The sequence below is a fragment of the Gopherus flavomarginatus genome, chromosome 1 (genome assembly GCF_025201925.1).
Source record: "Gopherus flavomarginatus isolate rGopFla2 chromosome 1, rGopFla2.mat.asm, whole genome shotgun sequence".
Taxonomy (NCBI): Eukaryota; Metazoa; Chordata; order Testudines; family Testudinidae; genus Gopherus; species Gopherus flavomarginatus.
In genome coordinates this window covers 195,314,857-195,342,479 of record NC_066617.1, presented here as the reverse complement: position 1 = coordinate 195,342,479, position 27,623 = coordinate 195,314,857, and positions in this window count along the sequence as shown.

Here is a 27,623-nt window from a genome sequence, read left to right as displayed (position 1 = left end):
TGTCCTAGATGTCTCAAATTGGGCTCTCCAAAGCATCAGATACTTTTTGAAGCTAATTTCTGTGCCCAGTTCCATCTCTAAAATATAGATATAATAGAGGTGTTCTGAAGACATGGATACCATACTGAAGGTATGCACCATATGCACCATATGAAAGATGATAGGAAATTTAATCATTCTAATTCAGAGCAGGGGTTGAATAGTGTGCACTAAATAAAGCCTAGGACCATACATTGAACAATGAAGAAAAAAGAAAATATTGGATAGCTGCTTATTAAGTGAGCAATGTCCCATTACTGTTCACTGGGTAAGGCAGGAGTCTGGAGGGGGGAGGAGAGGAGAAGGAGGAGGAGGGGGAATAATATAATGCATAAACACAAGATGGATGAATTAAGATTGAATAAGCAACCCCAATATAGGCATTTCCTAACTTCAAAGTGCTTGATTTAGTAACCTTAATATTTTGAGTTTTTTACATAATTCAAAATACTTACACAAATAGTTTTTTTTAAGAAGATGGTTGAACTATATACTCTTTGTTTGTAAAGAATATCAGACCTAACCAAATCTCTTTGTAATTCAGTGAACTTTTAGCAAACAGATTCTATGTGAACCTTTCTGGTTTTCATATACTAGAAAATTTCAGCAATGTTTTACTTTCCTTGGCTTTAAATAGGCCTTTCTGGTAATGCTTGCTGTTTGCCAATATTTGAGCCAAAGCAAAGTCTGTTCTTAGTGCAGCAAATACCATTTTGGAGTTAATGAGCTAGAAACAGTTGATCATGTGGTAGCGTTGATTTGACTATTTCACTGCTTCCTATATTTACAATACAACTCAATTCTTCTAGCATCAGCAACCAAAAAAAAATGTTGAGACGAACTAACCTCTTAAGCAATAGTTTCAAAAGATGTGGAGACTAATAAAGATGGGGAGGGAGGGATCTACTAGTCTTTCTCTATCTCTTGTGCCTTCTTAAAGGATATTAATTGTTTTTCTCTTGCTAGTTACATACTTTTGTCCATCTTTAACTCTTCTAACCCTGGGTTGTATTACGCCCTCTTGTAGTAAAATTCATAAGGGAGTCAAAGGAGGGGAAACCCCTAACAGTGTTTCCTTCTCTCCCCATTACAGAATTCATCCCAAACTGTTCCACCAAAGGGAAGGGATGAGCCATGCATTCACCACTAAATCTGCAGATGCCAGACTACCTGTGAGGAGCCCTGAACATCCACACTGGCCTGGGCTCCCAGCAACCCTCTTCCTTTCCCTGGTCTTGCAGCTTCATTAGTGACATCAAGGCCATTCTGTTCCAAGTGTGGAGAAGCCCCACGGAAAATACAGTAGCCTGAAGCTGTACTACCTAAGTTTATGGAGGGGATGGGATAGCCTAATTTTGGCAATTAATTGATCTTTGACTATGAGCGGTAAATATGCCCAATGGCTTGTAATGGGATGTTAGATGGGGTGGGATCTGAGTTACTACAGAGAATTCTTTCCTGGGTATCTGGTTGATGAGTCTTTCCCACATGCTCAGGGTTTAGCTGATCACCATATTTGGGGTCGGGAAGGAATTTTCCTCCAGGGCAGATTGGCAGAGGCCTTGGAGGTTTTTTGCCTTCCTCTGCAGCATGGGTCACGGGTCACTTGCTGGAGGATTCTCTGAACCTTAACGTCTTTAAACCAGGGTTTCTCAAACGGGTCACCATTTGTGTACGGAAAGCCACTGGCAGGCTGGGCCGGTGTGTTTACCTGCCCCATCCTCAGGTCCAGCCGATCGTGGCTCCTACTGGCCATGGATCGCTGCTCCAGGCCAATGGGATCTGCTGGAAGTGGCGTGGGCTGAGGGACGAACTGGCCGCCGCTTCCAGCAGCTCCCATTGGCCCGGAGCAGCAATCCACGACCAGTGGAAGCCACGATCAGCCGGACCTGCGGATGGGGTGGGTAAACACACTGGCTCAGCCCGGCCTGCCGGGGGCTTTCCCTACACAAGTGGTGACCCCTGTTTGAGAAACCCTGCTTTAAACCACAATTTGAGGACTTCGAAAGCTCAGACGTAGGTTAGGGGGGTGGGTGAGTTGTGGCCTGCATTGTGCAGGAGGTCAGACTAGATGATCATAATAGTTCCTTCTGACCTTAAAATCTATGATTCTATGATAACTTACCTGGAAAAGTCTCTAAAGTTAGAGGAGGCAGAATCCCCATATACCCATTTCTAGTGCAGGGATCCTCACTCCACTTCACAGGGACCTAGAAAGGTGAGAATGGTGCAATAGATTTGTCTGAGCTAGACTTTCCAAGGAGGGCTGGAACCCCTTTGAGTGATCTGTGTGTTTGAGGGGGCACTAATTTAATCTAACAGACTGGAATATGGTATAGACTCTGCATTTGTGGTGTTTGGTCCATGATCCAGCACTGGTGGTAATCACACAGAAATGCAGCATGTTTTTCATTTTGACAGAAAATGTAGTTTTGGCAAAATGTTAATTTTGCTGAAATTATTTGCATGGTCCAACTTCATCTTATATGATGCACTACAGTACACCATGCAGGATGTAGTACGGCTGGGAAGCCCAACACACAGGAGGCATGAGGCACTGCATAGCTCAGGTAAACATAGTTTAATGTCAAACCAATCAGAAATAAAAACCTTGGCTGGAATTTGACAAGACAAACCATTTTTATATTTATGAATAATTTTTTTTATTCTGCAAAAAGCTTTAATGTTTCAGTTCCTACTCCTGACTCAGGATGACAACACAGGCAGTCCTCGTATTTCAGCATGGGGGATGGAAATACCAAGTTTTGATGCCCTGTTGTTATATCTATCTGATGCAGCTCATCGAGAGCTGGTTTGGGATTAACTGCCGATATAGGGAAGAGTGAATAAGGCTGCTTGAGCAGCCCATTACTTCCTGGCTGAGAGGACTGTACGGGGAAATTTGCCCACTAATCCTGAAGGCTTTCTTGTATGGGGTTCAACCTGATTGTTTTGTCACCCTTCTTATTCCCATATTTATGGGGCTGCTACAGGATGTTAGAGAGGAGGCACTGGTTAATATTTTCAGTGTGCTCATGACTCTCTTTTCTGGCCCCAGTTCAGCAATGTACTTTTTGTGTACAGATGTGAGACTACTCATGTACATAAAGATGTGTACCTTGCTTAAATATGTTCTTGCATCAGAGCCTTTATCTATCACCAGTGATCCAATATAGGTAACTGATTCTTGCCTAATCTCTGGTGGCAATTGGGTCATGGAGAGAGTGAGCTGACTGAAACTCACAATCTGATGGAAGAGATATTGTGACCTAGGGAAACAACTGATAGCTATGATGAAGATTAAATCAGTCTCCTTGCTGAGCAAGCGTGTTTACTGGGTCTGAGTAATCCTACAGCTTGTTTTGGTGGCTAGGATGTCTTATACTTTGACAGAGGATGTAGATTTTTTCAGATGGGACTCTGACTAATCTTAATGAATGCAGACTGTCAAGGCTGGTGCAAGGATGTTTCACGCCCTAGGCAAAACTTCCTTGCGCCCTCACCGCTCCCTGTGCTCCTGCCCTGAGGTGCCCTCCCTCCCCTCACAGCAGCTCCTACCCTCCACCCTGAGGCACTCCCCCTACCTCAGCTCACCCCCGCCCCGCCTCCTCCCTGAGCATGCCATGGCCGCTTCACTTCTCCCACCTCCCAAGCTTGCGGCGCCAATCAGCTTAGAAGCCACAAGCCTGGGAAGTAAAGTGAAGCAGCCACGGCATGCGTTGGGAGGAGGCAGGGCAGGGGTGAGCTGGCGCGAGGAGTTCCCCTGCGTGCCGCCCCCCCCATCCCCTTACTTGCTACAGGTGGCCCTCCCTGCGCTCCCCTGCCCCAGCTTCCTCTTCCTAAATGTCAGTGGTGACCGTGGCTGCCGAAGATCTAGCCGCCGCGGTCGCTGCCGAAGAAAATGGCACTTGCCAAATTCTAGTGCCCTAGGCGACCGCCTAGGTCACCTAAATGGTTGCACTGGCACTGCAGACTGTTGCTATTTATAGTTAGCATATAGGGTTGTTCTTACATATATACCAAACACCTCTCTCCCGTTTATACTTGACTATCTTTTTGAATTCACAAGATAATTTGTTTTGATTGTTGAAGCAGTCAGCTTTGGTCATAAACATCTGTGTGACTTTATATTGGAAGGCTCATGTAATCTTTTCTGTTTAATCATTTGCATTCCTAAATAGAAAATAGTAGCAGAATATTCACAGCTGTGCAATGAAACATATAGCTATGAAAAACACATGACCTTGACTCTATTTATCATTTATAAAGGTACATAACTAAATATATGTTGTGGTTTATGTGAAGAGTTGGCACTGAGCTCAGTGTCATGTTTGACCTCTTATTAAAATACCTTTATAATTAGAAAACACAGTTTAATACCACTATTTTCAGAAACTGCGTGACTCCAGTTCAGTGATTTTGCAAGAAGATTAAAACAGAAAAGACAACTTTTCAATGTCTTTTTCAGAATCTAAAAAGTACTTTTAAAAAAAATCATACAAAATAGCAGGTGCTTTCTTCATGACACATCTTGATTTCAATATTGTATAGGCTGGCAGGTTTACAAGGCTAATATTCAGATTAACCCACAACATGACTTAGATTATCTATCTTATGAATTCTGTTCAAAATCGCAAACTTCTTTTTGAATTAGTTAGCTGCCTTGGCTGTCCTTTTACCTCCATGTTGTACCCCAATAGGTAGTGGCAGATGGCTAAAAGTGGAGATTTATTAAATTTTGGTCTGCTATTCAAGTAGAAGTACAGTGCCTGGATATCAAGGGAGAGGTCACTTGGCAACAAATCCTCCTGTAGGGGTCTGTTGCCACCCACTGAGGCTGCTCAGGGAATCATCTGACAAAAGGGGTTGATGATTGTAAAAGAGAGGCACTACAGAGAGGGAGAAGGGGCCTGAGGTTCCATGTTCTGAATGAGAAGTCATGTGCAGAAGGGCAGGAATGATCCAGGACACTCTAGAGGATTCTGCCCAAGCCTAAAGAACTTTCCGGAGTAGTGAGGAACCTGAGGCAGGGAAATGTGTAGAGGTGTGTTTCTTATTTTGTCTAGCTCTGTATTGCTTGTGTTGCTGTGTCAAAAGTAAAGGGTGTTTCAGAATCCTGTGTATGCTAGTTATCAATCTCCTGAAGTGGTAAACTGTAAACCAGAAAGCTTACACCTTTAGTGAGATTCTAGTGGACATGCAAGAGCTGAAGAAGCAGCTTGGGGGAGATGGCATAAATTTCAGGGACTAGGCAAATGAATTGTGGGGTTCCCACTGACAAGAGGGGTGTCAGACTCAGAGACTGCACCTAGAATAAGTGCCTGGAAGTCCAAAGCCAGGGAGAGTGCCTAAACTCTGAGCAGACCCCACCCCACCCAAGCAAACTAAAGGGATTCAGCATTTGGATCCCCTAACAGTTGTCTGGCAAGCGTCCAGCAGGAGTTGAGTGTAATACCATAGAATAACCCTCCCCACACCAATTACTCTTTTATGAATTGTTTTGCACAGGCTTTGAGCAGGAGATCTGGGAAGAGTGTAAGGCATTCTGAGAGAATAAGGGTGGTGTCACATTAAAGAATGTTCAGTTCCTCCTAGGAGAAACAATTTTTGGGGAGCACAGACATTCACTCCCCAGAAAATTTGCAAAGAAACCCAAAGTAACCCACTAAAACTAGTGGGAGCAATGCTTAGTCTAAAACCAATGAAACAGGTACCTGGGCTGGAAGGACAAGGGATTATTTCATGGAATTGAGAATTGAGAGGCCACAATGCTTCCAGAATCTCCAAACATCAATTCTTACTAGCCAGGGCAATAAATAACATGGAAAGGAAGTAGTCCACCTTAAATTACTGTAATGGACAAGGGATTATAAATGAACAATGGAAAACTACAAATATAGAAATGTAACCTAAACAAAAGTCTGCAGCATATTGACAGATACAATCCAGCCTTTCTTCCAAACATCTCCACAGAGTGGTTCCACCTTACGTAAAGTCTAGCTCCCATCATATGCTAGTTGCTAGCTATAACTATGAGATACTCAGTTATGGAAAAACTCAGGATGAAATCCTGGCCTTATTGAAATCAGTCGTTTTGCCATTGACTTGGATGGAGCCTGGATTTCACCATTCTTTAGATGCATAAATGTTGGCTGTTTTATTGGTGGTTTGTTGCAGGTATAATCTAAAGGCTCAAATTGGAACACAAATAGAACCCAAGATTTATTATTGTCAAGTCTTGATTGGCTTAAAAACCTGATTTTTTTCTGACCTGATTCGTGATTATAAATGCTAAAAGTTGCCAGCAGTTACATTGAGTATCCAATTGCAGGTGAAACTGTAGCAACAAGATTAGCTGAAGATAAAAAAGTCTATCAAATAGGCAAATATGTACATTTCTTCCCAGCAACTTCCAGGTTTGTGAATAATGTTAACAAAGCATGGTGAAGGTGGAAAAGATAAATATCTAATATATGATAAATATTTAACAAAGGTGAAGTTTATTTTATCAGAAACACTTTAAATATTTATATCATTTTAATGCTCTCTGCATGTCACTGGCTTGCCAGCTTTTCTGAAATATTACTTTTCTTTATCAGATACATCAAATGCGTCTTTATCAGATACATCTTTCTGCAAAAATTCTGACCTAATTTAGAAGTAGTTAATGTTTGTCTCTATTGATATATGCTTAGAAAGTCTCTTAGCCACAAGATACCAGAAGTACTTTGCCAGCTATGTGATGTTATACATAACCTTTTTCAGTAAAACCTACAGGAGGGCTGCCTCCTGGAGTCTCTGGTTCTTAGAGGGATTTTGTGAGGCAGCACTGGAGACAGTAGGAGTTATACTTAAATTTCATATTTTCTTGGGATCTATGAAGAATGGGAACTCCAGCTCTAAGGAATAATTGTCCTCTCATTTCTCCTCACTATGAGACAACATGGTTCCCTTAGGATCTGAGATGCAAATAACTCCTTAGATGTACATTTTGCAGCAACGAGCTTTCTAAGTGAAGTAGATGAAAGGTTTGAAATGTAATGCTGTAAGGAGCAGCATAAGCTTCCTCACGGGTACCCACTCTGATGTTTACCAAAGCCTCATGGGAGATGCTGCACATACACACCCCAAAGCTGTCAATTTAAGGAATTATGGACTGTCAGCAAAGGGCCTTTGCTAGGTTCCTGGGTATGCAGTAGTGTGTAGTAGCTTCCAGCTTCACTGTTTTTGCACCAAACTTATTAGAAGTTACACTGGAATGGACCGTGGAGGAGAATCAGGCCTAGTGTGTTTGTTTTGTTTTGTTTTTTTGAGGGGAAGGGCAGAATACATTTAAATTCTCACAAGTGGAAGCAGGGCTGACTTTAGGTGGATTCCCCCGATTCTCCGGAATCAGGCCCCGTGCCTAAGAGGGCCCCGCACCTTAGGGGCCTTTTTAAATTTTTTTTTACTCACCCGGCAGTGGTCTGGGTCTTCAGCAGCACTTCGGCGGCAGGGGGTCCTTCACTCACTACAGGTCTTTGCAGCATTTCGGCGGCGCGGGGTCCTTCAGTGCTGCGGAAGACCCTGTGGAAGGGGTCAGGACTTAGCCAATGTCTCTTTCTGGAATGCAGTTTGAATCTCAAGAAACTAGACAGGTTTCAGAGTAGCAGCCGTGTTAGTCTGTATCCACAAAAACTAGACCGTCTTCATTATTTGTAATCCACTGAATATTGCAGAACTAATTTTTTGGTTTGATTCAGGAAACCTTTATTTGACTTTCCACTTACTGAGCAGATGACTGAGGCAATTTGTCCTCAGCTGCTACTAAAACTGAGACCCAACTGCATTCTCAGATGTGAAGATTACTCAATTATTATTTTAACCTGTCTGACTAAGGAACCTCTGGTTTTCTTTCTCTTTTCTTTGAAAACTACATATGGCAATTAATTTCAACATATAAGACTGGAAGTCTGCGTTTTTGGTGGAAGCGGAAAATGAATTGGTGTACCAAGGATGGTGAATAAAAACCAAAGTGAAGTTTTAAGCTCCGTATAATGGAAAATCAATTGTGCAATCAGCTGATAATTGAGAGATGACATTCTTTTATGTGCAGGGATTTTTTTAATGTTAATGGCAGCTTTGTTTAATTTCGCTGTTTTAATGAATTTCCTAATGTGGCACATATTAAAAATGAGGGTACGACTAGGGTCATTCAATAATGTTTTGAAAAGACTTTTGTTGAATAGTATCATTTTTTTCCACCCAACATTTAGCTAAAAGTGCACCCTGTACTGAATTCCTGGTGATGGTTTATTTACAACTTTTTAATCTTTTTTTGCTAAAATTTATATGTTGACGCAAAGCCATAGAAGCTTACATTCAAACACCAGAGACAATATTGCATATCTTTTTAATTGTGTATTTTGCAATGACACTTTATTCCAGAGAGAGTTAGGAAAGAAATATCCAATATGTCTAAACTGCCTACATTTGTAGGGTGTCACTACACTGATGTTAGTTTGATATGTCCCTTAAATAATCTGAATGCATTGTCCTTCTCTTTATTATTTATACATGCTTTTAACATTTGTAGTTTCTACAGCTACAGAGGGAGCAAGATTAAGTCCTTAATAGGTGTCATTCTGTTATAATTACTTCTGATGGAACGAAATATTGCCCTTACCACCTTATATTCATTCCACTTGCACTCAAACGCCAAAGACTTCAGTAACAATGATGTATGTATTTATGCCCACTGAGGCTGTGTATGTATGTATGGTCACTGAGGTCTCCTATTTATTCACCTGTGTGACTCCCCTGCTGGTAGCTAGAGTGAACACTGTTGTGCGTAGATATGATTCAGGCATTTTACCAGTGTTTTGCCTGATCCTAGGGTTAGGCAACATGGTGATTAAAAAAAGTCTAAATGGCATAATCAAGTCCACATAGAAAAGAATGTGCAATTTGGACTTTATTTATAATAGTGAGTACTTTTTTACACAAGTAGACCCATTGACTTCAGTGAGTACTCATGTGCATAAATGCTCATCATCATGAGGAAAGATTGCACAATATAATCTTTTGTGACTATATTATTTGCCTTGTAGAGGATTATCTGCCTCTGTAAGTAACTTGTTTCTGTATAGTGGTTACAACACTAAGAACCATATTATGATACCCTCACTCGGATTAAGTAGTTTCTTACTCCACAAGTAGCAACATTAGACAGACTATTCCTAGAGAAAGGTACTTCTTGATGTTAATAATAGAGGCAGAATCTGGTCCAAAGTGAGCTTTTGAGAAAAACATAGCTAGGGTGTATAATGAGAATAACATTGGCAAATGACCTGTGTAGAAATATCTCAAACTCCACTGGCCAATTGTTGGACAAAATATGGATGAAATGAAGAACACAATGTAGACAACAGTGTATGATAGTTGCAATGTGGGGATAGTTGTTATACTGTAAATAACATTGCCTGTATTGTAAGTTCAGTTTCGTGTTTCAATCATTTGATCATTATAACTCTCAATGAGAAAGGAGAAAATGACATCTGGGGTTGTGCACAAAGTTAAATTTGGGTCTAAAGTGAGGGCAATCCATGTGATTAGTACAATGATGAACAGGCAAGAGAAGCCTACATAAAGTTATTGGGAAATAAATTTGACTCGTGTTTTCAAGTAATGAGAAACTCTTGTACATGTTATCCCAGAGTAAAAAATGTCCTGTAAAAGCATAATACAAAAGCCCTAAAGGAAAATCATCTTTTCTCTGTTTGGGAGGTCTTTTATCAAAGTCTCTAACTGTAAAGGCCACTACTAAGGTGACTGCTATACACTTTGTTTGACAGATTGAATCAGGATGGTTGTCAGATGCTATGCACTTTGGTTTCTTCATTCTCTCCTGAGAGAGATGCTAGAAGGTTTATTTCAGATAGACCTGATACTAATAAAGAAGTATGCTATCAGTCATCGTGTCTGTGACTATATTGTGGACTATTTTACATTCCTCTTTTGATCCAGCCTTTAGAATTATTTGTTTCTTAGAAACGATGATACAAGAAGACAGATGATGCAATACCCTTATTTTTTTCCTAGCAGATTGTTTAGAATGTTGGTGTCATCTAAACAATATCTAGAGACAGTAGATGTCGAGCAAAATATCTTAGATCAGAGGAATCAAGTCTAGTGAGACAATTTATGAAAACCACTATACTAATTTTGTTACCATTTGAATATTATTTCCTAGGAAATATTTTTCTTGATTCTGTGAGGTGATAAGCACCCTCAGCTCTCTCTGAAATAACTGGAGGGATTTGACAGACACAATACCTCTCAGCCCAATTCTGCCAGTGATCATTTCCTGATAGTACTGTTAATAACACAATAATTGTTTGTAAAGTATGTTGAAATCCTTTGAGCCATTATAGAAGTTCAGACATTACTATAACAATAATATTGTTCAAAATATGTAAAATTGACCTATATTTGTCCCACATAGAAGTATACTTCCAAATCATTCCTGGCATCATATTGCAGTACCTGAAATTGGAAAAAAAATCATGGGATTTGTTAAAACACTTTACCTCCTTAATGGATTGATTTTTGGCAGAGATCAATATTACTATTAAGCTGCATTTTGTATGGACTGTTATGAAAGAGCCTAAGAAATAATTGTAATTGAAATTAAATATTTCTCCAGTATCTTGAATTCCAAGGAATAAAACTTGTTTTGAATCATGTCAAGGGTCTGGAGACATAATCTGAGAAGGAAAAGATTTCTTGAGGTGTTTGTGGTCCATTATAGTCCCTGCGGTTACCTAATCAAACAGACAAATCTCAGCTTTGATTCTGACCATTGAAGAAAATAGGATTATCAGGACTCCTAGACTATAAAGCCAGAAAGGACCACCAGGATCATCTAATCTGATCTCATGCATATTGCAGGCCACAGAAACTCCCCCTTCCTATCCTACCTCTTGTAATAGATCCATAGCTTCTGGCTGAGTTACTGGAGTTCACAAATCATGTTTTAAAGGCTTCAAGTTATAGGGAATCCATCATTTATGCTAGTTTAAGCCAGCAAATGACCCACACGGCACAAGAAGGTGAATCTGACCTGGAGGAAAATTCCTTCCTAATCCCAAATATGGTGATCATCTTAACTCTGAGCAGGCTGGCTCCAGGCACCAGCAAGGCTGCCCAGAGGATTCAGGGGGCCTGGGGCAAAGCGGGGGAGCTGCGGGGCTTGTACTCACCCGGCAGTGGTCCAGATCTTCTGCGGCATTTCGGCTGACGGGAGCCCTTCAGTATCTCTGCTTCGATAGCACAGAAGGGCCCCCCTGCTACCGAAATGCCGCCAAAGACCTGGACCGCCACCAGGCCAGGGCTCGTGGGACCCCTGCGGGGTCTGGGCACAAGCGCAGGAAAGCAGGTGCTTGGGTGGCCAATGGAAAGGGGTGGCACATTCGGATCTACAGTGGCAATTTGGCGGCAAGTCCCACAGTCCCTCTTGGAGGGAAGGACCGGCCACCGAGTTTCCACTGAAAAATGAAGCAGGGCGGTAAAGCTGCCGCTGAAATGCCGCCAATCACAGGTGGTTGTTGTTTTTTTTTTCTCTTCGCCGCTTGGGGTGGCAAAAATGCTGGAGCTGGCCCTGACTCTGAGCATGTCAGCAAGACTCACCAGCCAGAAACCTGGGAAAGAATTCTGTACAGTAACTCAGAGCCCTCCCCATCTATTGTCCTGTCTCTGGCCATCGGGGATTTTTACTATTGCAGATGGGCCACAAGTCACTGAAGGTAATCTCATGATACCATCCCCCCCATGAATTTATCAAGCTCAGCCCTGAAGCCAGTTAGATTTATTTGCTTCCACTACTTCCCTTGGGAGGCTATTCCAGTACTTAATTATTCTGATGTTAGAAACCTTTGTTTAATTCAAGTCTGAACTTGTTGATGGCCAGTGTATATCTACTTGTTCTCATGTCAACATTGGAGCTTAATTTATATAACTTCTTTCCCTTGCTGTTATTTATTCCTCTGTATTTATAGAGAGAATCATATCTCCACTCTGGCTTCATTTGGTTAAGCTAAACAAGCCAGGCTCCTTGACTCTCCTCTCAAAACATAGGTTTTTCATTCCTCTGATTATCCTAGGTGACTGTCTCTGCACCTGTTCCAATTTCAATTTATCTTAATCATGGGAGACCAGAATTGCACACAGTATTCCAGATGAGGTCTCACCAGTGCCTTGTATAATGGCAATAACACTTCCCTATGTCTACTGGAAATATCTCACCAGATGCATCCTAGGACTGCATTAACCATTTTTGCAGATGCATCACATTGGCAGCTCATAGTCATCCTGTGATCAACTAATACACCCAAGTCTTTCTCCTCCTTTGTCGCTTCTTCTAACTGATTCATCCCAAGCTTAAAGAAAAAATTCCTGTTAGTCCCTAAGCACATGGCTTTGCACTATTGAATTTCATCCCATTTCTATTACTCCAGTTTTCAAGGTCTTTCAGATCTTCTTATACGATATTCCCCGGTCCTCCTCTGTGTGGGCAATACCTGCCATCTTTGTATTATCTGCAAAAGGTCATGAATGAAAATATTATATAAGAGTGATCCCTGAGAAACTCTTCTCACCTGTCAGTTCATCTTTCAGTATGACCCACTGTAGTCTCCTCTTTAAACAATTCTTTATCCACCTTTCAATTCTCTGATTAATCCCCATAGTTATCCAAATTAACTAATTTTCCATGTAGAATGGTATCAAATGCTCTTGGAAATCCAAATAGGTTAGATTTATTGCATTTCCTTTCTCTAGAAATCAATTATCTCCTCAAAGGTGTCACAATCACCTTTTGTAAAATTATGTTGTATTTTATCCCAATTACCTCTATGTCCTTAACTTTTCTTCAAAATTTGTTCCAATACCTTGCTTACAATTAAGGTTAAACTAACAGACCAGCTTTCTACATCATTTTCCCCTTTCTTAAAAATAGGATCTATATTAGCAATTCTCCTGTCACAGGCTATTCCCCCAAAGTTCACAGATTCTTGGATGGAGATTATCCAGTCCATCTAATTTAATCCCATTAAACTGTTTGAGTTTGACTTCCACCTTGGATGTTGTATTTTCTACTTCCATGTCCTTGCCCCCATCAACAACCCTGCCACTACCTGTAAGATCCACATTACCCTTATTCAAAACCAAGACAAAGTACATGTTTAGATGTTGAGCCACACCTAGATTATTTTTTTTAATCTCCACCACATCCTCAGTGTTTAGTGGTCCCACTTCTTCTGTCTTTGTTTTATTTTTATGGCTATACAATCTTTTTACTAGTGGTGTCAATTTCCTTTACAAGGTCCAACCCTGCTTAGCCTTTGGCAGTTCTCACTTTGTCACTACACTTTCTGACCTCCAAGAAGTAGCTTTCCTTGGTGATCCACTCCATCTTTCATTCTTAACAGGCTTTCTGCTTTCTTTTAATAACCTGTTTTGAGATGGTTCCTCCTCCAGTTTGGTCTGCAACCCTTCCTACAAATTATTTCCCCCTTTTGATTGGGATGCAGGTTTCATATACTTTAAGTCAAAGTTGCAGAAGCTAATTCCAAACTTCTTCCATGTTCAGTCTAATTCCTCAGTCCAGTCCACTTCCCTGACTAATTCCCTTTGAAAAAAAAATTGCCTTTTTTGAAATACAGGACCCTAGTAGAAGATCCACATGTTTCTCCTTCCATTTAGTTTAAACTATATGGGCTCATAATCATTTGAATCAAGGCTGTCCTCAACAACCAGTTTGTCTGAGTCCTCAGAACTTATCAATACTAAATCTAAAATGGCATCACCTCTTGTTGGCTTGGTGTCTATTTGAGAAAATCTGTCGGCGATCACAGTCAGGCATATCCGGGCCCTACCATTATTAGTAGCACTTGTCCTCCAGTCTATGTCTGGGAAATTAGTCTCCTATAATTACACAATTCCCAGGAGTATTTATTTAATCAAAAATATTAGAGGTCTCTATCCATATCCACATCAGATCCTGGGGGTCTGTAACATGCCCCAAGCACTATATCAGGAGAATCTCTAGTAGCTTTCTTCCACAATGTGATTTTGCCCCCTTCACTGTAGTGTGATAATTTTAAAAACTACTTTCCCTTTTGAAACAGAATGCTTGCTTAGCATATTTTGCTTCTCTGAGGATTAAAGAATAAACCTTTAGTCATCCACTCAGCTGCTCCCTCAATAGGCTCAAATAACTCTTACATTTTATTAGTCTTGCTGATTTAAACATTCCACTTTTTTTAAAAGGACAAGTTTTATGAATAAAATGAAAATTTTGGAAAATGACTACACCTCACAAAACTGCTTCAAATTCAAGAATATCATCACTCACTCAATAGATTGAACTCCCCCTTCTCCTTCCAGAAATCTATCAGCTGTAGCGTTCAGCTTCAAAGCAACTTGCAAAGATATAAATGGGGTTTCTTTCCCTTGTTTATGTAAATAATAGCTTTGTTTTTCCAAAAAATCAGGTCTTTTCTGCCACTTTTTTTCCCCCTGGAAGACTTTGTAGACAACTGACTATCATATCACAGCTACTGAGCAAACCAAACCTGATGAACTGAGATAGAAAATAATTTTTATTCATATTTCTTAAAATTCTTTTATTTTTATTAATACCCATTTAACTTTAATCCTGGTCTTTTAATGAAGTTAGGAGAAATCTCCTACTCCATTTTGCTAGGTCTTTCAGCAAAACAAGACTGAGGATAGGCATAAAAATCAAGCTAAAAAAATATTTTAAAAACATAGGTCATCTTTGTAGTATTTTCACTCCTATTGACCAGGTGGCTAGGCACAAACTCTGGAGATTATGGGTTGTTCCAGTGATAGGCATTGCTTTAATACAATTTTGTTTTATAAAGAATATACAAAATCCTATTGCCTGAAAAAAGTAAGAAACAAACAGTTGACAGCTCTTTTCTTCACTGTTCCAAACCTGCCTTTCTATAAATCACCGTGTCCAAAAATCTCTTTCCTAGTTTTCATTCAGGGCAACACGATAGCTTTTTGTTACTGCCTGCTTGGTTTAATCTCACTGATTCAGCTGGGGGTGGGGGAGGAGGAAGATGGGGTATGTCACTCACACAGAGCAAAACAGTTCCACTAATCAGATCCCTACCTCTGAATCTGAAACACCTTGAGCCACACAATTCAGCTTCCATATGTCTCTTCCATATTTGTTTTTTTTACTGCTATTTCTATTTTATCCTGAATTCAAGGCAGTGGACATGGTTGGCTTATAACAACAAGCTTTTAAATCCACCCATAATCATATCCTGGAGAATCACTTATCAATCTCACAAATTAGTAATGTTTGTACAGTGAACTGAAGATATACAGCCCTGTAAAAGTGCCAAGTGAGTACAATGTCAAACATACTACAGTAACTCCTCACTTAGTCATCCCGGTTAACATTGTTTCGTTATTAGGTTGCTGATGTATTAGAGAACATACTCGTTTAAAGTCGTGCAATGTTCCATTATAAGGTTGTTTGGCTCTCAGGTGGAGCAGGACAAGCACCTACACCCTGACCTCACTACACCACTGCCTCAACCAAGTTTCACAATCATAATTGGTCAGTGCAGTATAAATTGTTTAAAATTATTTAAAATGTATAGTGTATATTTATATAATATCTTTTGTCTGGTGAAAAAAAAATTCCCTGGAACCTAACCTCCACATTTACATTAATTCTTATGAGGAAATTGGATTCACTTAACATTGTTTTGCTTAAAGTAGCATTTTTCAGGAACATAACTACAACGTTAAGCAAGGAGTTACTTTACTTCATAAGCAATAAAGCATGTTCTTACAAAGGTACCATTGAATTAAGTCACACTGGTCAATTGCTTCAAGTGAGTGAAATGTAGTGGATCATTTCTAGAGTTTAACAAGAACTGAAAAGGAATGATGCAAACCTGCTCTTGAAGGAAGTCTTTTTCTAAACAATAATGGCTGTTCAAATGCAAATGTACATCTGTTATTTTAAGTTTTCCTGGATTTACACTGTGGAAGGAGTAATGTGTAAATCCATTGCAGAATTACTTTCTTTCATGTGGGTTGAAACTACTGTTGGGCTTATATATGTTACAGCATGACATATCCCAAAAGAGTGATATCAGATTAGTCCATGAAATGAAATACTTAATCCCATAAATCAGTAGTCACCTAGAAAAGTGGAAATAACCTACTTCTTAAAAGTTCATTTCAGATAATTTAACTGATTTCATTAATCTGAGACTAAAAACCTTAATTATGTACTGATGGCTCAGTGAAAGAAAAATTAGGACTTGCCCCAGGGATAATGAGGAGGAAAAAAAGATAAAGCAAAATGATTGATTTATCTTTAATTTTATATGCTTCGTATGGGTCACGGGGATACTTTTTGCTTTCATATTTAAAAAAAGTCAGATACACAGTGGGAGAATCCGTAGCGGATATAAACACCTAGATTTTTAAAATAATTGCAAGGTTGTACTATGCTCAAAAGCCAACAAGATACTATTAGCCGATTAAGGAAAATAATTTTTGGCCTCAAAATACAATATCCCATGGTACAGACATACCCAGAGGGGTAAATGATCTAACCCATACCAGTCTTGGAGAATAACCAAGAGGAATCAGAAACAAGACCATTTTGATTCTTGGCAAGTGTGAGGGGGTTAACATATTACATGCATTTTTAAAAGTAGTAGTCCTAGTTTCAAGCAATTGCTTTTCAGATCATAACAGTAATGTATGCATTCTAGCTGACAGACTTAATTTTGTTGACTTTCATTGAAAAATAATAATAATAAAAAAGTCAACCCGAAAACCTCTTTTAATCAACTGAAAAAAAATTGGCCTTTAGTTTTACTGAAATGTTGCGTGGGCTGCTGAATTTTTGGCTTTGAGGTTTTCTGACAAGAAACTTGAAAAAAATTGTCAAACTGACATCTGTTTTGGACAACAATTTTTTTTTTTACTTTTTCTATTATGAAAATTATTCCAGGCCACTCTCATCCCAATACTGTTCTTAATTTTGATAAATATATACCTGTGTTACAGGGGTGTGTTTTATATAACAATAATTTATACATTCTAGGAACTTTTGAGGCTTCCAATACAAGTAACTGGCTCAATGTCACATCTCACAGACTCACAATCATGTATGCCTTGGTAATGAAATTAATGTGATTTTCAAAGTCAGGACTCAAGAACCTGATCAAAACCCCATTGATGTCAATTGAAAGAGTCCATTGACATCAGTGGATTTTGGTTTATCAGGCAACTACAATAAGCCCTTTGTGTATTAATGTAGTCATTGAGGGTAGGTATCTTGAGAGCATATACCTTAACATATATTAACATATTTGATAGTGAGTGAGAAAAATGTTCTTACATAATTTTGTTTACTATTAGTAGCAGAAGTATCTACAACCTATACCAAAAATGAAATTGGTTTTTTTTTTAATGGGACTTGTGTGGCATTCATAACCAAAAGCTGAGACAGATCATTACTGAATATACTAGAAAAGAAAAATTTTAAATTTCCTGAAGAGTTGCACTATTCACAGACATCTGGAAATTTAGTGGGTGCCAGTAGAATTCCATGCAAAATGTTCATGGGAAGATATTGGTAATGTGTCTATTTCATTAATTCATTCTGTGCTTTTGGGTCACCCAAAATTGTAGGTCCCTGTGTAACCCTCCCCACCCCAAACCTCTGCAAAAGAAAGATTTGCTAGTGCTAAACTGGGTGACAGCTCCCTGTCAACCAAATCTGTTAGAAAAACTTTCCTCAGGACTATGCTAGTCCTTACTTTGCCTTGCTCCCAACCAACAGGGAAGTGTATTTTCCCTTGCACTATCCAGCCCCTGTCATTGGACACTCTCAACCTACCAAGTTTGCTATGTCCAAAGAGCCAGCTTACACATCACTTGTTTGATTCAACTAAGAATTCACCCTTTGCTTAATATTACAGCACTGAGATCTTTTTATGACAACAAAAAGCTTATTAACAAAGATTGAATTCTAAGTGATACTGAATACAGTCCGTGGAAACAGAATGAGTTACCAATAAAAAAGAAAATATAACATGCTTCTTTAGTCCAGCTAGCCTTTGAAATGTATTCTTTCTATTTGTTCTTCACAGTGCTAGCCCCATTAGGCTTTCTTATTGTTCTGTTAAGTTGTCCATCCTGTCCACCTCAGATGCAAATGTACTCTCCATTTTATTTGGCTTACTTTACATCAGATATGTAGACAAGTAAATCAACATACTTTTGTCTGGGAAAATAATTGTTTATCAACCTATTTTTAGTACATACATACAACTTCTTTCCTGACACCCATATATACATCATGAAACATGTAGTATATGCTTTTGATATCTTACAAAGACATGTGGTAAGTGTAGTGAATTTGTCAGAACTGACAAGAGTTGCTGTTGCCTGACAGCTAACCCTCTGCCAGTTGGCACTGAGGGGCTCATAGGGTCACACTAACAAAATAATTTGCCTTGTCATCTTTGAATCTCTAGCCCTATGCAGCAAGGAGTGTTTCATTTTTGTAGTCATCGAATTCCAGCTTAATGGAATTCACAATGAGCTTATTGGCTTTTGTTTAGGTGAAGGTCTACATTTGTGAATTCAAGAGTTAAATGATTGTCCACAGTAAATTTGAAGCAATATTAACCAGAAGATACTGTATGTATGAATGTTCAGTGCAACATGAAATTGATTGGGCTGGATCCTCTGTAGTGTAAATCACTGCCGCTCCAATAGCTGTCATTGGAGCTACACTGATTTTACGCTAGATGTGTCCCACTGTATTTAGTAGGACATATTCTGAATCATAGGTGCCTACTCCGTGGGTATTCCAAGGCTAAAGTATCCATGGGAGGGGTGGGGGGGAAGGTGTGCTCAGCACCCACCAGCCACAGCTATTCTGTGGGCCGCAGGGGCTGGCTGCTGTTCAGCTCTTCGACAGGGCCTCAGGGGCACAGTGAGGGTGGGAAATTCACCGGGAAAAATACAAGTCAGCTCCTGTGCTCTGAACACTTTTACAATAAATATCTATCTTGAAATCTCACCACTATAACTATGAATTTTCTGTTTTTTGTTGTAAGCTGAAACCATGGTAACACTCCAAATGTGATCCAGGTGAGGAGAGGAAATGTTAGTGACCTCTGAAGCAGTCATGATCTGTGTACACATTCAATTTAGCTGTAGCACAAATTGAGGAAAAACTGCTGTTGACCTCAGAGCTGATTGAGATGCAGGTATCTGTGTATATAAAATCCAGAGATCAGCATTATCCTTTGAGGAAGTAAACACAATTTATTCTTATCACATGATTGTTTCTAAAGACTTTCTTCTTGTAGGTAGCAATAGATGCTGGTGGTTTCACAGCATAGCTGTCACAGACAGCAATAGTGGGGTGGTTTTGAATTTGATATGGCACACTTCTTTACAAAGATGAGCATCTAATCTGGAGCAGAGGCAGAAGCAAACATTTTTAAGCTTCATTCAGATGACTAAAAATATCATATGTATCCTTTTTATTTTTTTTTCCAGATCAGAGGAAGAAAGGAGGGGAAAATACCAACAAAGAACACGAAATCTTCACAAAGAGAAAGTCTAGGAAAATAGTGCTATGGGAATCAATTCCTGTTCCTGCCCCAGGGACCAATGTAACTGAAATTTAATTACTGTCCTAAAGATAGGAGAGAGAAAATGAGTAAAACTTTAGACTTTGAAGGATATTCTTTCTGGTGTTTCCTGTAATCTAAGGATGTCTTCTCCAAAGGTAAATGGGATCAAAGCAGTTACTTAAAATTAATTGCTGTTTTGCCTATGAATTGATTTAAGCATGTGTTTAAAATTAAGCATGTTTAAACACATTGCTGAATTAGAGCTTAAATGACTGCATTTTTCAGCCATAAAAAGAAGAAATCCTTGAATTGTTTGGCTCATTAAGCTACATTTTGGAATGGTGGCTTATTTCTTTGATTTCTGAATATACTGACATCAGCATGAACTTTGTGCTCAAAAGTTAAAGGAAAAATATGGCAAAATGCTGCTAAACCTATCGGATGAAATTCATTCAAGGCCAAGGACTACGTGCCACTTAAGTCTCTCATAAGTTTTACCTGATTCATAGGTATCTTGTTTAGTGTGCAGAGGGCTAAATTTTACCCACTGTGAGCAAGCTTTGGCTGTGAAACATTGTATAAAATACCCTATCTGCCTCAATCTCTACCTGGAAAAGCCATGCTGGTGTAGGCACTGATCCTGCAATGCCTATAAATTTGTGAGCATGTTTTAAGTGCTTTTGCTGGATCTAGTCCTTACAATTTTCCTGAACATAGATAGGCACTAAACCCAAATTTACATAGTGGTTTTGTCATCTTCCAACTTAACTGATGTGTGACTTAATCTGATTTTCATTGTAGGTCTTCTGTCATGAAAGGTGATTGAAATAGCCCACTAGATTGTATGGTACCGCCTGCCCCTCACCCCCTAAATAATTTTTTACAATTGGTTCAAGAACCACTCGACCTTTAGTTATTGGGTACAATAGTTCATTACTCAAGACAAGTGTAGGATAAACCAAAAATCAAATAGACTAATTCATCCATCCTACTGGTATGCCATTTAATGCAAAGTTGTATAGAAGTCACAGATTTATTTTGCTTCTCCTAGGAGGATGTTAATAATGTCCCAGTGCAATTTAATAGAACAGAAAGTTTGGCTTTTTTGAAAATAGATGATGCTGAGCTCTAAGTAGGTCCAGGGGCCATATTATCAAATGAAGGGATATCAGGCAGGGAGCTAGAAAACTAAGAGCACATTTTGCTAAACTAATCATCTTAGTTTATGTACTCCTTTTGCTCTCATCACTGATCTTGATCATGATGGGCTAACCATGAAATTGAGCTGCTCTCCTAAAGCTTGTTTTAACCTATTAAGGCCCTCAACCCTAAAAACTTAGTCCTAATCCACAGTCTCTCTCTCCTCATGCCACAACCTCTTACCCCACACAAGGCCAGCTCCATATACCTGTGACAGTAACAAATGATCCTTAGCATTCACCATATCCTTACATTTAAAAAAGTAACAGGGGGACTGTTAAAAGAAGGACAGATACTCCAAAGTGTGTAACTTTCAGGGCTGGTCTACACTACGGGGGGAAATCGATCTTAGATACGCAACTTCAGCTACGTGAATAACGTAGCTGAAGTCAAATATCTAAGATCGGATTACTCACCCATCCTCACTGCGCGGGATCGATGTCCGCGGCTCCCCCTGTCGATTCTGCAACTCCGTTGGGGTTGGTGGAGTTCCGGAATCAATATAAGCGCACTCAGGGATCGATATATCGCGTCTAGATGAGACGCGGTATATCGATCCCCGAGCAATCGATTTTAACCCGCCGATACGGCAGGTAGTCTAGACGTAGCCACAGACTTGAGTGCCCTATGCAATGTAATTCAATCTCCTGGTGGTGGTACACATTGTGGCACAATCTTTAGTTACACAATCACCTAGTATACCTTCCACAGGAGTCCTGTATCATTGATTGCACCAGATGGATAGTGCTCACTGAATGGACAGCAATTCTGTATTTCTTGTTAACCTCCTCACTCTGCATGTAGCACCACACATTTACTGTACAGCATAAGCACTAAATTCAGAATTATTAGTTTCTTTAAGGGCTTTTCCATGGAGCTCTCAATGTAGTATCTGAGTGTTTCATTAATTTAATTCATGTTAATTAATCTTCATAATACTCCACTGAGGTGAGGTGATATTATTCCCATTATATGCGTGGGGAACTGAGACATAAATGTTAATGCTAAAATTGTCAAAAGTGCCAACTAATTTTGGATGTGCAATTTTGCTCCTGCCCTCATCCCTCTGCATTTGAGTCAAGCAGCTTCTTTCTCCTTTATGCTGCCTGGGCATTAGCAGGGGGGCACTGAAAGCACAGGAGAGTGTCTTACTGCTCTCACATCCTGTGGTGTGGATGGTGCCACAGAGGCCTCTGTCCACTGGAAGCAACAATTTCAGGAAAAGCCCAGCTCAGTTTCTAGGCATTCAAATTTATGTGGTTGCTCAGTGGGGACTGCACATGGTTAGCCTGATTGGGATGTAGGAGCTGTGAGGGGATCGAGCATGCTTAGTGTAGACTGAATCTTCAGAAAGTTTAGTGGGCAACTCTAACAAGTCTCTAATGAACATGTGCAAACTGTGATTCATCAGGATTCATAGCTCAGCCAGATAGGGGCAGATTGTCACAGATGGCAAAAAACACACCCCTGACCATCATGTGTAAGGCTCTGAGGCAATCAGGTTGTTTTTGTTTTGTGGTTGGTTTGTTCATGGCTGTCATAGGTACAGAATTTTGCAGAATAGGTACCACCACCATGTGAATTACACTGAACAGAAGACCAGCGCATGGATACCAGCTTTAGTCTCCCCCCATAGTACTGTCCACAGGAACTGAGAGCTTGGAGATGTTCCCTATTGGTGCCCAGCATGGAAAATGCCAGTCTGAATGGCAAATATTTGACAAAGTTATATGCAACTGCAAACAGGATCTTAAGGCTTTTCTATACAAGCACCTATTTTGTGGCAAGCTGGCATGTACATCTTGCCTAACACACATTAAATGTCCATGTGGACCCTGCTACCATGCACTAAAAGTTCTGTAAGGTGCTTTGATCTACCCTGCCTTGTAGGCCTCAGATGTAACTTGTGAAATCTGAGATCACTCCACCAATGTGGTATGGATAAAGGGCATTGAGAAATGTGCATTGTACTCTGGGATGCGAGTAATTTGAAAGCGGTAGGAGAAGGGCAGATTTGAAGAGAGCTGTAGGAGCAGGGACCAGTAGATCTGTTAGTTCCTACTTTCTAATTGCTAACTTCAGAATAAAGAGAGAGAGAGAGGGGTATTTAATTTTAAGCAGAGGTTAAGTCTCTACCTATTCAGTGAAATACTTACATGCTTTGTTGAATTGAGGCCTTTGTGCTAGAAGAGGATCTGCTATAGACAATTTCAAATCTCCCCTCCCTTCTCCCTCCAGGGACAACAAAAAGAACTGGTAAAACTTTTGCACATACTTTGCCAGATTGTGGTTTGTAACAAAACCTGAGTGTAATCGCTTTCATCTTAATTAAGGTTTCATTACAAAAGTGTTTGCACAGCTCTAATAAGAAATAACATCTAATAAGTAAAATTCATAGCACTTGTTAATGTGCTGTGCAAACTTTAATTAATCCAACGCAGTATCAATGCCAGATGATTAAAGCTGTTAATGTTGCAAAACTTTGTTTTAAAGAAGGCTAAGGACCAGATTCTGCCACATAGTAATATTTTACTCCCTAAATAGTTTCTTTTGAATTCAGTAAGACTACTCATAGAGTAAAGTATTACTTAATATGTGAGTATGGTTGACAGAATCAGCCCTAAGTAATTTATATCATTCTCTCACAGGCCTTGCAAAATGTTAGGTAAAACCATCATCCAGTTTAGTTGATGGGAAAAAATAGCTGTTTTAATTCATCTTGCATTTAGAAAATGTTATGCTCTGTAAATTATGTTGTATCATTAGGTTAGCATCTGCTTCAGGATTCATTGTATTTTGAAGAGGAATGATTAAAGAGGTTATTAGTAAATCTACAAAGAACAGGACACACAGCATTTAAACACTACCCTATCATCTGTGCAACAAATGTTCAGCATCATTATGTTTCTACAATAGCAATTTGCTATTACTCTGTGGGGTAAGCAATCAATACAGGCAGGCAATGCTTATTATTTCAATAGAAAAGAGTACAGCTTAGTTTATTACAGCCTTTGCAAAATCAATAAGCATGTCTCTTTATGAGGCAGACTATTAGTCTCAGTTGCAGATGAGAGTGACAAGGTATGAGCTATAATTAACACAGGAAAACCTTTCAAAATGTTCATCCCTATGTTGTTAAATGTCATTCAACTTTTTACTGAACATTAACTATAAACATTGTTTATCACTGCCTAATGCACAAAGAACAGCATGAAATCTGAATTCTCTCACAACAAACCAGTCTTTTAAAAATTAGGTTTGTACGGTCTTTAATACAGTACAGCAAGTGTGCTTCATACCATCCTGGATCTGCGTGTGGAGAACTTTTTATATGCATAGAATAAATATTAGGAGTGGATTCTGATTCCTTGTAATAGTAAGAGGTTATGTACAGCTTTGTCCCAGGAGTTGTCTATGCCAGAAACAGATTACTTCCTCCTTATGCTGGCTCACTTGTTTCACTGGCTAATGTACTGTGGGAATGATGTCAGGGGTCTACTCATTCCCTGCTCCTGCCTGTCTATTTCCTGCCCACACGCAGAAGAGGAATTAGAGGCTTCATGGAGGCTATGCACCCCTCTATACATACCTCCACTGAACCCTGTTACTTCCTGCATGGTCATGTAGAGCACTCTCTTGCACTGCATTTGTATTTAATTCTTGCTGTTAACCATAGCTAAATTGTGAAGCCAACAATAAAACAGTAACACATGCTCCTACCTGGAAAAATGTCTTTTGAATGGGGTGTTTCAACTTTTATTCTTTATTATTAATGTTAATGTGCACAGAGTCACAAGCAAGGATTTCATCACCACTAACAACATCATAATTTCAAAGTCATGTTGTTTAACAAGTGGGGGAGGGGACGTATGGGTGTGGAAAGGGAAGACATTTTCTTTCTGTCTTATTTTAATTGATATTGGGGCGTGGGGAATCTTCAAGGGCAGACAAAACCTGTTAGCTCCTTCTTATTCCTCTCTTTGATCTCCCTGCCTTTACAATTGGTCTTTCACTGAAGTGAGAGACCTACACAAGCTCTGTTTTTACTAACCCTTTTGCTGCACAGCCTGGCTGTTTCTGTGGCCCTGCTGCATCCCATAGGTGAGCTGGGAAGAGGAAGTGCCAACAATACAGCCACTGCTGTGGTGCTAATTGTAAAAGAAACCAGCTTTTTCCTCTGCAGCCAAGCCATTGTAATGTATTGCTGTAATAGTCTTGTATTAATAAAACATAGGTGACATCTAATTTATGTTATCTCTGTACTGGCTAGTATTATTATTTAGTATTTGGTTCCAGGATTTGAGTTTGAGAACTGCATGATGTGTTTAATTTTAATACTTGACAAATTCAAAGTTTGTTTGCTCTGAGTAGAACTGTGGAGCTGTATATTTCTTTTCATTCTGCGCACTCTGCTCCAGATCCATAAAGGAAGTTAAGTGCCTAAACCTCAGATTTATGCAGCACTGCAATCCAAGAAGCTGCACTTGGCTGTCACTTAGCCCTATAGGCACCTAATCTCACTCTGCTCCTACATTTTCAGGGTAAAAAATGTGCCTAGTGTCATAGCTTCTTCCTCTGGGCATATGCTGCCTCACGCCTGTGTCTGGACACCTATCTCATGCCTAATCCTAATGCAATCTACAAACCTAGGGAAGATAGGTGAAGGAGCTCCTATCTTGCCTGTGGGATCCAGTCTCATAGGTGTGCTCAGAGTATAGCATAGCATTGCAATGCTTGGTCCCTTTGTGGATGTGGACTCGCTATATCATTCCTTTGGCACAGTGATAAACTTCAGAGAAAACAAACCCAAAATATAAAAACAGATAAGAGCTGGGCCCCCAATCTTCTTCACTACCAAAGAGAGTTAATCTCACAATTACCCTTTATGCTTTTGACAGTCTCCCCCTACATAGTCAAGTGGAAATAAAGGCTAGTTATCCAAAGCACTGGTGTCACATACAGATTTTAGCTTGTCATAGCATTGTTCTGGTCTTGTAAAATGTTTATCTCAATTTAACTTTATCAAATGAGTAGTCAAATGATGAAACTTATGATAATGTAACTTTCTTGAACTTTTTATATTCTTTCTTCCAAACAACACTTACTGATGTTTTTTAAAAACATATATTCTCTTATCTACGTCATACATTTATTAAACTATTTATTATCTACTATTTACATTCCTTAAAGCTCATCTTACTTGCTACCATTTCAGTTCTAACTTGTTTCTTATATTCCAGTCTAATATCTTCCATTCTTTTCTTTATGATGGTTTCAGATGATAACCATTTTATATTTTTCTTTCTCTTTTCTTGTTTCATTTTACCTCAATTCCAGAGTCTCATCTGCTCTATAATGCCTATACTCATATTTAAAGAACAAAATTCTCTCACATTCAAGTGACATATCTATCAAAATAATAGTTCTGATGGCCTATCTGGACCCAGAGCAGACAAAATGGTACTTATTCCCACTCCACTGTATATACTACTCTATACTCATTTTTCTTCTACAATTCCCCCAAGACTTTATATTTAGGCTGCTATGGATAGCTGGGTTCCCTCCACCTCCATTTTTTCCTATAAAAATGATGAGCAGGAGTGACAAGATAGTTCATATAGCATCTCCATTCACTTCTAGGCCTCTCTGTTGAAGATACCAGTGAGTTTCTGATTTTCTGATTAGTATCAATTCTAATGAGGAGTTTAGATGTAAAATCTTGTCCACAGGAACTGGACTCAGATCACCGAATCATTAGACACAAATAGCCATCCAACTGTAACTAACATTTCTATTGCAACTGGGCAGAACTGAATGAGGTGCTAGAATCAAAAGTCTCAGTATCCATAATCCACTCAATGCTTTAGTTCTAATTACAAGCACAATTTTTTTACACAAATTTAAAATATTCTTAAGATCAACTCACATCTGTTTCCCTATGCAGTATTTTAGAATAAAAACATAATTAAGAGCATATCTTGACCCCAGATTTAAGCCCCTTTGCAGTTCCCAGGCTGGGGGATGCCCAGACACTGGTCCCCAATTTACACAGCCTGTCAGCATACTCAAGGGGCTATTCCAGCAATCAGAACTTAGCTAGTCATGAAGGACCACAGACAATCTCTTTGTACTGATTGCAGGAAGAGAGTTAGTATAAGATGCAATAGAGTAGCTCTCCGCCATTCGAGTAAAACCATAGGTTGGAAGAAACTTCCAGTACTCAGCTAAATCATCTTTAGGGATAGCTTTGTGCTGACAGAGAAGCACAAAGTTGTCCCAACCTATGAGAGAATCAGCTCTAATGTTTTTTTGTTATACCGTTAATTACTACTTTATCATTTAATACAGCACCAACTGTGCATGTCATTTTAAAATGAAATGAGCATGATCCAATTAAACTCACACTGCTGGATAAAAGAAAGCTAAACTGAAAGGTAGATGTTAATTGCTATCTCCAGAGTTCAGGCCTCTATTACTTGATGCTTATGGTCTAATTTTTGCATTGATGATGATAATTTAAAGTGACTGACCAAGCATCCCAGTGTGATCAGAACAGTCACAGACCGTAATCGAATGTGCTGCTACTTCAGTGATTTTTACTATCTATAAGACAAGTTAAGGCAGCTACCATACAACTTTCTAACCACGTCAGCCTTGATTTGCAGGATGATTCTCTGCAGGAGTTTT